Genomic DNA, 11757 nt, shown 5'->3' with positions numbered 1-11757 from the left:
TTCTGAGGTTCTGGGTGGGCATACATTTTTGTGGAACAATATTCAGTGTAGTACAGATGGGAAACCAGTTAGGACCAGATTAGATAGGGAGGCCAGGGCAAGGAGATGGCATGTATATATGAAGAGGAAACAAGAAGACTTACTGAGAAAACTGAATGTCAGATTTTCATATATCTGTCCATTCAGTATTTTTCCCCAATAAATTAGATTGCGCCAATAGGATACTGTTCCAAGAAGAAATAGCAATCAGAGGAACTTGGACAAGAGGTTGTCCACTGGAAGGAGCTGAAGATAACAAGTCATTATACATAAACAACATCTTTCCATATTTTTGCACCTACCAATCAGGAGGAAGACAGCTTAGGCTTGAGCTTTTTGACCAGCACACAACTGGCCCAGTCACTAGGAAGTAGACTTTTGCCAGACGAAGGCGGTAACTGGTTGATGGAGGGCGAGGGCAAAAATCAAGCTGCCCCCTCTGAGGTTCGAACTCAGGACCTTCAGATTATGAGACTGACGCGCTGCCTACTGCGCTAAGGAGGCACGCAGCGAAGCGTTCTAATCAAACCTCTTTAGCACTGGAATTTACCTTGCTTAAACTTCTGTCTTGCTCTGTAGTTCCTTTACTTTAAAATCTGAAAATGAAATGCTCCCCTGCAACGTCTTAAAAGTGCAACAACTTCTACAACCTGAATCAGATGAGGAAAGTCGTTGTCGATGCCACTGCCTTTGCTCCCCTCGTTCTGAACTGATGACCCTCACCTCTCACAACAGAAGGAGAGTTTCCTTAACTTCTTGCCCAGATACCTGCACTTAACCTATACCGGCGTCCATCCCTGTGGTCTCTAGGAAAGAGGAAAACGGCCCACTTCCTCTCTCACTCTCCCTCTCTCTTTCCATACCCGATTCTTCTCATCAGTACTTCAAACACGTTAAAGTGTTTACTACCTTAAATAACAAAACACTTCCTTTGACTCGGCGCCTCTGTCTCAGGCTGTCGCTCTATTTCGTTTATGCCCCTTCGCAGGCAAATTTCCCATAAAGCGGTCTGTCCTCATTTTAAGAAAACACCTCCCCAAGTCCCATCAGTTTCTCAACAGACTACAATCTTCCCTGACCACTGCTCCGTCCCGAAGAAGTCCAAAGGGGGTTCCTGGACATATGGGACTTGATGCTTTAAAGAATAAGGCGTCCTTGGTGCAAACTCTTGGGAATCTGCTGGTATGAGAGAGCTGTAGTTACAGAAACAGGAACAGGTGAAAAGCTTGGCTTACCCAGTCTCCTGGTTTGCCCCGGGAATGTCTTGGGAAAGCCGCACCTGGGAAACCTCTTTCCGGGCTGAGAAGAGTCAGGGTTTCAGAAATGGGTTGCGGACGGCTAGGCAAAGTACCAAAAAAACCCTACGACAGCTTTACCTCCGCTGACGCCCCCGCCCCTGGAGGGCTGAGAGGAACACTGATTTTATTGCCAAATTGAGGCGGCACATATTATTCGACTTCTGTAGTTGCAATCTCTGTTTTTCCCCTGGCCGCTGATGAGGGCAACCGGAATTTTTGGTTCGCAGTAATGGGCAGTCCAGTGTTGCATCCCTCTGAGTGCTGTAACCTAAATATGCGAAATAGGTGTTTTGTAGTTGTGAGCGTTAACAGTTTGCCTCTGCCTGTAGATTAACTGTTGTGCTTTTTATCGAAATAATGTTATCTTAATTTTTAACATTGTGGTTATTTCGACCATGTGTCCTGAGTCTAGATAACGAAAATGAGAACAAACGACTACCATGTGAATGCCAGCATGACCCAGACCTCACCGAAAAAGTCTAAATGGCAGATGGAAGAACACATATAACTGGATTAGGGAGGTAAATTACCAAAACAGAGTACTGCACAATATGTAGAAAAGGATTTGGATTTGGGCATAGTGGAGAAGGAGGTGTGACAGTACAAGGGGAGACTGAATCTCCCAAGTCTGGGTTAAGACGGGCGAGAACTTTCGAATCAGAGGTTTTTCTTCTTCTCTAAATGAAACCAATGCTCAGTCAAAAATAGTGTTGGGTATAATACTTGAAAAGAACTCGCATTCTCTATTTCCTGATTCAAAGGTTGTCCCGAGGGCAAACAAAAAGGGAAATTTTGATACCATGTATTGGCCTCTTGTACTGTGAAGCCGATTCTGTCGGATGACCTTGTTCTCTACAATATAACAACTTCAAATGATGTGTCAAGTTAGGCAAGCAAAAAATGTTTCCCCTAGCTCCTACGACTTTAATTTGAAACATGGTGTCGAAAAATCGTCTTCTTGATTTGTGTGTAGATTTAATAAAACCACTAGATACATAAAACAGAAGATTGTTGATATTTTGTTCAAATACAAACTAGGCCATGCTCATCTATCTGCACATTTGGCAACAGTGCAAAAGTAAATTTTGGCAAATCCCATTTAGCCTTACCAAAGAAAATAAAAAGATCTTATCTGCTAAATGTCCTGCACTCCTTGTACACATACATTGCTTTAAAGGATTGTGGTTTGCTTACTCATGATATTGAGGCTTTCATAGTTTATTGAGGTTTATGGTCAGTTTTTATTTTCTTCAGAATGTGCAGAAGCACTTACTGAGATTTTTTTACTTCACAGAAATGGAATGAGATAGCCTTTTAGGCATGTGCCTACAAGGTGGCTATCACTGTTGCTGGCCATAGAAAATACTTTAAAATATTGGCCTGCTGTAAAATCTTTATTTTCAAAGTGTGGGGTAAAAAGAATGTCCTTATCTAATTTGGAAATACTTTGAGGATGGGAATGGAGAAAAGTACTATGGTAAAACAGAAATGTATATATGCTCTTTCTCCAGTATTGTTTGATGTTACGTAGATTGGGACAAAAACTCATAAACTAAAAAAATGATTTATTTGGGGGAAAATATGACTGCTTCAGAACAAAATAATAAGTAACAGCAACGATAATAATAATAATTAATAATAATACCAGAAAGGGACAGCCAAGTAGTCAAGTTAAACACAACTTTCTTAACTTATTTGTTGAAAGTATAACTTATTTGGAATCCAAGTTTTATTTCACAAGTTTAAATTACTGCTGTGCTTTTTATCAAGACGAGAACTGAGCAAGGAGCAGGTTTGGGGGATGGGTAAGAAATCAAGAGATCTTTGAACATGTTAAGTTTGCGATGCCTTTTAGACATTCAGTGGAGATGTCAGTCATGTAATTTGATCTGCTCAATGGAGAGATGGTGTTGAAAGTTTAAGTCTGGGACTTCTCAAGGTATAGATGGTATTGAAAGCCAGGTGATCAGGTGAGCTCAGATAGGGAGAGGGTGTATGTAGGGAATACATGAGGACTCAGGTCAGGACCCTAGAGAACTCCAAAATTTAGAGACTGGGAGGAAATAAAGAAGGAGCTACATTTAAGTGGGGAAAAAAACCCAAACAAACGAACAAACAAACAAACCAAGAGAGAGTGGTGTTCCAGAAATCAAGTGAATGTGTTTCCATAAAGAGGGAGTATCAGCTGGGCCAAGTGTTACTGAGAAGCTGAGCAAATTGAAGACTGAGAATTGACCATTGGAATCTGCAAGATGGAGGTTGCTGGGACTCGACAAGGGAGTTTCAGTGGAGTTAGAGGGGATAAAACTTTGGTTTAGAGTGGGTTAAACGGAGGAGCACAGTTTGGGGTATGCTCTGTCCATTCAGCTATTCAGATTCAGGTTTGGAGAAAGTGGTGGTGTGTTTGATTTGACCTAGGGTGGGGAGTGGGGCACAGGAGATGAAGGTTATACAAGCTCGTAATGCTGGTAATTAATCATGAAACCTAAGCTGTGGAAAGAGGGAAGTAAAGACGTGAGGAGGAAGGGGATACATTTTCTCTTGTTTTTCTCCGCATTTTCCTATCCCATCCTCAGTTTCTGAGATCTCTAAATTCTGAGTCAATTCTCTTCAAATATGAGAAGATTCTCATTAAAATATCCTCATCAGCTCTGTAGCCTTCGTTTCTTTCAACTCCATCCAGTCTTGCTGACCTTGAGGGCTTCAAAATATTTTAGCATGCAATAGCATTTCTTCATCTACATGAACAACTGTGTTAAGGGCACCAGACTCAAGGCCTGTCATTCTCATTGTTTTCTCCCTGGTTTTCAAATCCCACTTCTCTGTAAGAAAAGTATCACCTTGGCGAAGACCTGCTTCTCCTCCAATAGCAGGTGAATAGCATCATCACATTTGCATCCTTTTTAATCCCTTCCTCTCTTTTACTCACATTCTACCAGCTTCCAAGTCCCGTGAATTCTACCTCCTTGGTACTTCCTGAATCAGTCTCCTTTATTCCATACCAGATTACTACCACTGTTTTACTTTTTCTTTCTCCTCATCCTGCCTCCGTGTCTTTCCTCTGCTACAGCAGTGGCCTCCAATCTGGTTTCTAGGCTTCTAACCTTGCTTGTCTCCCATAGTTTGTCTACACAGGGCTGTCATACACAGGTGCCCTATAAAAGACACTTGTGGAGAAGGTATATAGGAGCTGAAGTCTGGCCTGAGTTCTGAGAGTCAAGCCATGAGCCTTGGACAGAGGTGGCATTTTCCTTTTTTTGTACTTTATCAGCCCCGAGGGTCGTCTTTCTGTTATTCATCCACCAATATGAGTCGTTATTACATAATTTGCACAAAGGCACTCTGTGTGCTAGCTGAGGCCCCACTTCTGCAGTACAGTCAGGACAAGCTTGCAAAAGATACCAGTTACACTGGCCTTTCTGTTCAGAAGGGTACTTCTTTGTCTTTCCAAAGCCTTTGAGGTAAAGTTCAAAGTCATTGAAGATACAGCTCACAATGTGTTCTCATTATCTACTAATATGTAACAGAATTCCAAAGCACAGTGACTTGTGGTACGCAGAATAATGGACATTCCAAAAGATTCTCTAATCCCTGGAAACTGTGAATGTTACCTTACATGGTAAAAGGGACTTCACAGATGTGATTAAGATTGAGGACCATGAGATGGGGAGATGATCCTAATCACAAGAGTCCTTAAAAGTGGCAGAGGAAGCAGAAGAGTAGGTAAAGGGATGTGATTTGAGGACTTGACCCATCATTCATGTCTTTGAAGAACCAAGGACTGTAGCGGTCTTTAGAAGCCAGGAGTGGCCATTAGCTCAAGCCAGCAGAAAACAGAGACTTCAGTCATACAACCACAAAGAAACAAACTCTATAAACAGTGTGAAGTGGGAAATAGATTCTCCCTTAGAGCCTCCAGAAAGGCATGCAGGCTGCGAATACCTTGCTTTCAGCATGGTGAGACCATACCAGTCACTTCTGACCTGAAAAATTCTAAGATAATAAATTTGTGTTTTTTAAAGCCATTAAGGTTGCTGTGATAGCAGTAGAAAACCATTTTGTTATCTCTCTTGATTCTGTGGGTTCACTGGGCTCACCTGGGCAATTTTGCTCCGTGTGGTGTCAGCAAGAACTCCAGACCTCTGAGGACTTGACTGGGCTGAGCTCTCCAAGATGGCTTGCTCACGTGACTGGTTGTGACAATTAGTGTTTGTGACCTGCTAGGAGCTCTGTTGAGGCTGCTGTCCAGAGTGCCTGGCTGTGACCTTCCCATGTGGCTTGGACTTCTCACAGTACAGTGACTGGGTTCTGAGAGGGAGCTTCCCAGATTGAGCATTCCAAGAAACCCAGTCAGAAGCTGCCAGGGTTCTTATGACTCAGGCAGGCCTGGAACTGGCAAAGTGTCACTTCAGTGAAATTCTACTTGGTCAACCAAGATTCACTGTGGGAATGTGCTACACACAGGTGTGATTACTGAGAGACCTGCTACGCTGGGGTCAGTTCTGGGAGACTAGCTACCACACAAGGTAACTCTTTTTTCATCTGCAGCTTCATCTTAATCTTAGTCCTCTTGGCCCATGCACCGTTGATGCTCCGCTCAGGTCTAATGGAACTAGGAACTAGGGATTTTCACACCTTTTCAGCTTTGCACCTGTTGATGCTTCATGGAGAGAATCTTCCCACGCCCTATAAAACTGACACAATTCCAACATGTGGGATTTCCCCCGCACCGCCAAGCAATTCTTTACACCAGCTGGGTGTCCTACAGTTCAACTCAGTTCTGACACTACCTACCCAGAGGTAGCATCAGATTTTACCACTTAAGGGCCCAGCTCCACAAGACTGCCCACAGACTCCGAACATGAGTCCAGGTCGTCAGCTGTGCATCTGATCGACTGACTAGAGATGGGAATTTTCACAGACTCCCCTCCTTGGGTTCAATTAATTTGCTAGAGCAGCTCACAGAACTCAGAGAAACATTTTATGTACTAGATTACTGGTTTATTGTAAGAGGCTATCACTCAGGAACAGCTAGATGGAAGAGATGCAAAGGGCAAGGTATGGGTAAAGGGAGGATGGAATTTCCATGCCTTCTCTGAGCTGGTCACTGTCCCCACATCTGCAAGTGTTCACCAGCCCAGAAACTCTTCAAACCCTGTCCTTTTTGGTTTTTATGGAGGCTTCATTGTATAGGCACAATTCATTAAACGTAGGCCATCAGTAATTTAACTTAATCTCCAGCTCCTCTCCCTCCCAGGAGGTAGGAGGTGGGACTGAAAATTTCAACCCTCCAATCACACGGTTAGTGCCCCTGGCAACCTGTGCCCACCCTTAGGAGATCTCTGGGGCTTTCCCAAAGTCTCCTCATTAACATAACAAAAGGCACCTTTAGGGCTCTCAACAGTTAGGAAAGTCTCAGTGTTTTAGGAACTGTGTGCCAGAAGTGTGAGGAAGACCAAATAATATTTATTATAAATCACAACGATCACATCTTCCTTACCCGCCTAATTATAGCTCATCTTTAAGACACATTTCCGCTATCATCTCCTCCAGTAAACCATCCCCATCTTAGGTTAGGTGCCCGTAATGATGATTTTCTCTACACAACATCCTGCCCTTACATCTATGGAAGAATACGAGTGTGTCTTAATTCTCACTGACTTACTTTTCTGTATTTTTAAAAAATCAGGCCATAAGCTCCTCAGAAGAGTGCATTTTGTACTCTCCGATTCCCCAGATGGACCTAGTATAGATGGCACAAAGAAGGGTCTCAGTAAATGTTGGCTGACAGAGTAGTAATTGAACAATTCTCTGCATATATTTATTACTTCCCACAAAACGAAAATGTGCCCAACATGACATTGTACAAATGTCCTGGTTTCAACCACGCACAAAATCATGTATGCATGAGGGCGGGAACTAAAAAGGAAGGGAAATGCCCATAATCAGTTGGGAAGGCAGAACTGTGGGTATCTTTTTATTTTTCTCTTTAATGTTCTAATATCATAACGCTGCCACTGTTAAAATAAATGAAAATGTGTAGACATCTGGTTCCAAAGCGTCAACAGCCTTGTCACTTGCAGCACGGACCGCTGATTGGCTTAACCTGGTAGTTTCTTAGAAATGCAGACTCTCAGACCTCACCCCAGACCTACAGCATTAGAACCTGCATTTTAGCGAGACCCCTCGCCCCCATGATTTTGTATGCGTATGGAAGTTTGCGAAGAACACGACCCTCAATACAGTCCTTCACCCTTTCCTTTATTAAATTTACGGCCATTTGTTTAACAGACCTTTTTGCAAAGATTCCGAGGACAACACGATAAACCGAGCTTATTCACATCTCTGCAAGGGCTTTCTGCGTCTCCTGAGCTCGGTTCTATCAACCCCTTCTAGCAATCTAGAGTGGGTAGTGGGCTGCGCACAGGGGAGTCGCCGCGCGGGTCGCGCCGCGCAGCACGGCAGGGCCGCCGGCCGCAGCCTCCAGGCCCGCGGCGCCGCATCTCCCCGCGCCGGGCACGGTGGCGCGCGCCTGTAATCCCAGCTTCCCGGGAGGCTGAGGTCGGCGGATCGTGGGTGCCCGGGGGTTCGGGACTACCGCGCTGTGTAGAGCGGGCGTCCGCATCCGGGCCTGGCACCAACATGGGGCTCCCGGGGGAGCCCGGGGGTACCAGGTTGTCTAAGGAGGGGGGGACCCGGCCCAGGCCGGACACGGAGCAGGTCAAACTCCCCGTGTTGGGCGGCGGTGGGACCGCGCCTGCGAGCAGTGCCTGCAGTTCTGCCCGGACATCCGACGAGACCCGGTCTCTTTTGTTTAATCTTCCCTGGATTCTCTTTTTGAAGACTCGTTTTGCCCCAGCATTATTTTTGCACACAGCAGACCACCTAACTTCACGGAGTACACGGGGCGGCGTACATACTACTGTTAAAAGATAAACTGAGGCATATTAAAATTTTTAAGATTTTACTTGAGCAAAAATCGATTCCAATCGAGCAGCATCCAATCTAGCAGGTAGGAAGGAGTTCCGGGGAGCCCTACAAAATGAAAGACTTTAGTAGGCAGAAGGGAGCAGGAACAAGGAAGTTATACTAGGCAAAAAAGCAGGTTGGCTATTGCTAGGTTACTTTCCTTTAGGGGGGTGGCAGGAGTCTATCAGGCAGATAACCTAACTAGTAGTGCTGATCAGGTGATTCCTGATTGAATGGTTTTAGATTACATTTCTAGGAGGCAGAGGCCCTACTTAGATCTAGGTTTGGTGACAGTGAGGCTTAGCATAAATGACTCCATTTTGGGCCTGTCTTTTTTTTTTTTTTTAACACTAGTGTATACTTTATCTTTAGGTTTTGCACACAAAGGGTGTGCAAAAGGGTGGTGTAGTCAGTCCACACTGGAAGAAGCTCTTCTTAGTGATTTATTATCCTGGGAATTTCTCCACCCTGCAATCAGCCTTTCCCAAAACAGTAAGGCTGTACTGCATTTTGTAAATACTGCTGCATTATATTGCATTGCGTGACAATTGTATAATCCAAGACAGATTTGCCACAGGTCTGAACTTCCAAGTTTTTTCAGGAACTTCTCACTCAAAAACCTGTACACAAATGTTCTTCCTGGATTGGACAAAAGACCTAAAGAGACATTTCACCAAAGCAGATATATGGATGGCAAATAAGCACATGGAAAGGTTTTCAACATCATTAGCCACTGAGGAAATGCAAATTACAACCACAATGAGATGTCACTGTATACCTATCAGAATGGCTAAACTAAAAGTAGTAGCAATGCCAAGTGTTGACGAGGCTATATACATTGCTAGTGGGAATGTAAAATGGTGCAGCCACTCTGGGAAACACTTTGACAGTTTCTTTAAAAACTAAACATGCAAGTACCATGCCACCCAGAAGTTGCACTCCTGGACATTTAACCCAGAGAAATGAAGACTGATGTTTATACAAAGATTTATCCTCAAATATTTATAGCAGATTTATTCATAATTTATTCATAATAGTAAAAAGCTGGAAACAACCCAAGTGTCCTTTAATGGGGAATGTTCAAACTGTGGTAAACTCATGCCACAGAATAGTATTCAGTAATAAAAAGGAATGAACTATTGAAGCACTCAACAACCTGGATGAATTTCCAAAGAATTACAGTGAGTGCAAAAAGCCAATCCCAATAGGTTACATACTATATGTTTCCATTTATATAACATTGTTGAAATTACAAAATTATAGAAATGGACAACAGATTAGTGGCGGCCAGATGTTGGGGGGGCAGGAGGAAAGTGGGTGTGGTTATAAAAGGGCAACATGAGGATCCTAGTGGTGATGGAAATGTTCTGTATCTTGACTTTATCAATATCAATACCCTGCTCCTGATATTGCATTATAGTTTTGCAAGATGTCACCATTGGGGGCAACTCAGTAAAGGGTACATGAGATATTTCTGTATTATTTCTTATAATTGCAGGTGAATCTACAATTATGCATAATTTAAAAATTGAATTTAAAAAAGACAGAGGTCAGGACGCTGAGACGCAGCCATTTCTAAAGAGTCCTTAGAAGTGGGGGAGAGGGAAGATGGAAGCAGAACAGCTGGAGAATACAGAGAAGAAAACGTCCAAGGAAGACTGATTCATGAAGGATGAGTTGTCAATAGTTTGTGTCCTGCACAGAATTAAGTTTAGGGCCAAAAAAAGAGACAAAGCATTAGAAACTTGGGAAGTTGATGGTAATGGTTTCCTAGGTTTGGAAGGCAGACCTCAGCTGACAAGCAACAGATGAGGCAAGGAAGTGGAGGCAAATACTGTTCTGTAACAAGTTTGGTGGTGGCTGGAAGGAAAGATTCTGGGGAAGAAGCATGAGGGCCGGACAGGAGGGCATGTGTTCTCTTTTTTGTTGTCTGAAGATGGACATGCAGGCATTCTGTAGTTTGAGGAGAGGCAGGTAAGAGGGAGAATCAAAGACACGAAGGCAGAATGGAATTGGGAGAAGGGTCAAAAGCTCAGATGGCATATCTATTAGCCTTGGAAATGAGGGAAAATTTTCCTCCGAGTAGGAAGGAAGAGGTTGGGATATGTGAAGAACTACGAAATTAGGAGGTAGGGGAAAAGGGAGCTACAGGCCCATCATGACTCTCTTCTCTCCTTCAAGGCTCAGGCTCAGTTTACCACGCACCTCGCACGCCGCCCCACCACCGCCCTTCCAGCCAGGAGCCACCTCTTCAACTCAGATGACTTCATTTTCCAGGAATCTTTCCTTCAGTTCTCCTGTCGTGCCTCTCTCTTTCTCTTTAGAGTTGCATAGGAGTCCACTTAATAAATATTTATTGAAGGAACATGACGTCGAGAATAAAATGCAATTGGTATTCCTCATATTAAACTTCTTTTTTCCATATCTATCTGGATGACCTGTCTCCTTTGCATTAGAAGCTGGCAGAGAATAAGATTGGGGGAAAGGGAGATCATGAAGTAGAAATGAACAGGAGAAAGAGGAGTACTTTGGGGTCTCTTGACTTTGGCTTACGGTTGTTGGAATAATTCCATGGGAATGAAGAAGGGATAGGTTTGAAGAAAGAGGAACATAGCATGAGTGGAACAGAGCCCGAACCAAGAAAGAAGACACACACTACATATTACAAAGAAGAAGGGAAAGTAGTTTTCCTTCTGCACGTTTGGATCTACCTCTTTTATTTTGTGAGATGTAGAAGCCCATCCCTAGGCTACTCTGACTGGAAGAATCGTTTTATTGCACAACCCTCTGTCTTCCTTTATGAATTGGAGAAAAAAGTTGCCTAGTGTTTCGGTATGTTCTTGTTTGCAATCTGTTCCGTCAGTGTTTTAATGTAGCTTCGGAAAAAAGACACACTGAAGCCGGGTGTCGAACCACGGACCTTTACATCTTCAGCCTAATGCTCTCCCAGCTGAGCTACTTCGACTCCGCCCACTGTGCTTTCAAATAATGTCTTATGACTTTATCCTCTGTCTTTTTATTCACTGAATATAAAGAATTTGATAAGCATCATCATAAACACTTTGAGGAAACCAAAGATAAATTTAAAAACGGTTTTCATCTTCGAATGGCTCACCAATTTATGAGGAGAAAGATAAGAAGACAGTTACAAATTAATGTCATAAGAACTGCCGTAACGACTTAATTAAATCTACATTTATTACTGAGTAAATCCACACGTCTGGAGCAGGGAAGGAGACTCTATGCAGCTACGTGGCCCCGATTACTCCTTCTTGGGCGTTGCCACATCTTCCCCTTGTCCAGAATTCATTGGTTGGTGCGGAACAGGAGGTTCATGTATAAAACGAATGGGATCTTGCATTGCCTTATTGAATATTCAGAAAAGGAGTGACGCAGTCATACGTATGGAGCATTAGCTTTGTAGCCTTATTTTGAAAGCATGTTAGTGCCT

The 11757-nt window shown here is 43.4% G+C and overlaps 1 non-coding gene across 1 annotated transcript; it reads right to left on the bottom strand.

Annotated features, from left to right (window-relative positions):
- Positions 1-470: 470 nt before the first annotated feature.
- TRNAM-CAU (transfer RNA methionine (anticodon CAU)) lies at positions 471-543 on the bottom strand. The gene has a single exon. It is a non-coding gene; the product is annotated as a tRNA-Met (tRNA).
- Positions 544-11757: the final 11214 nt, after the last annotated feature.

This window comes from Phocoena phocoena, chromosome 10 (genome assembly GCF_963924675.1).
Source record: "Phocoena phocoena chromosome 10, mPhoPho1.1, whole genome shotgun sequence".
Lineage (NCBI taxonomy): Eukaryota > Metazoa > Chordata > Mammalia > Artiodactyla > Phocoenidae > Phocoena > Phocoena phocoena.
Note: the sequence above shows the minus strand (reverse complement) of the source record. Positions and strands in the feature narration are given on the sequence as shown.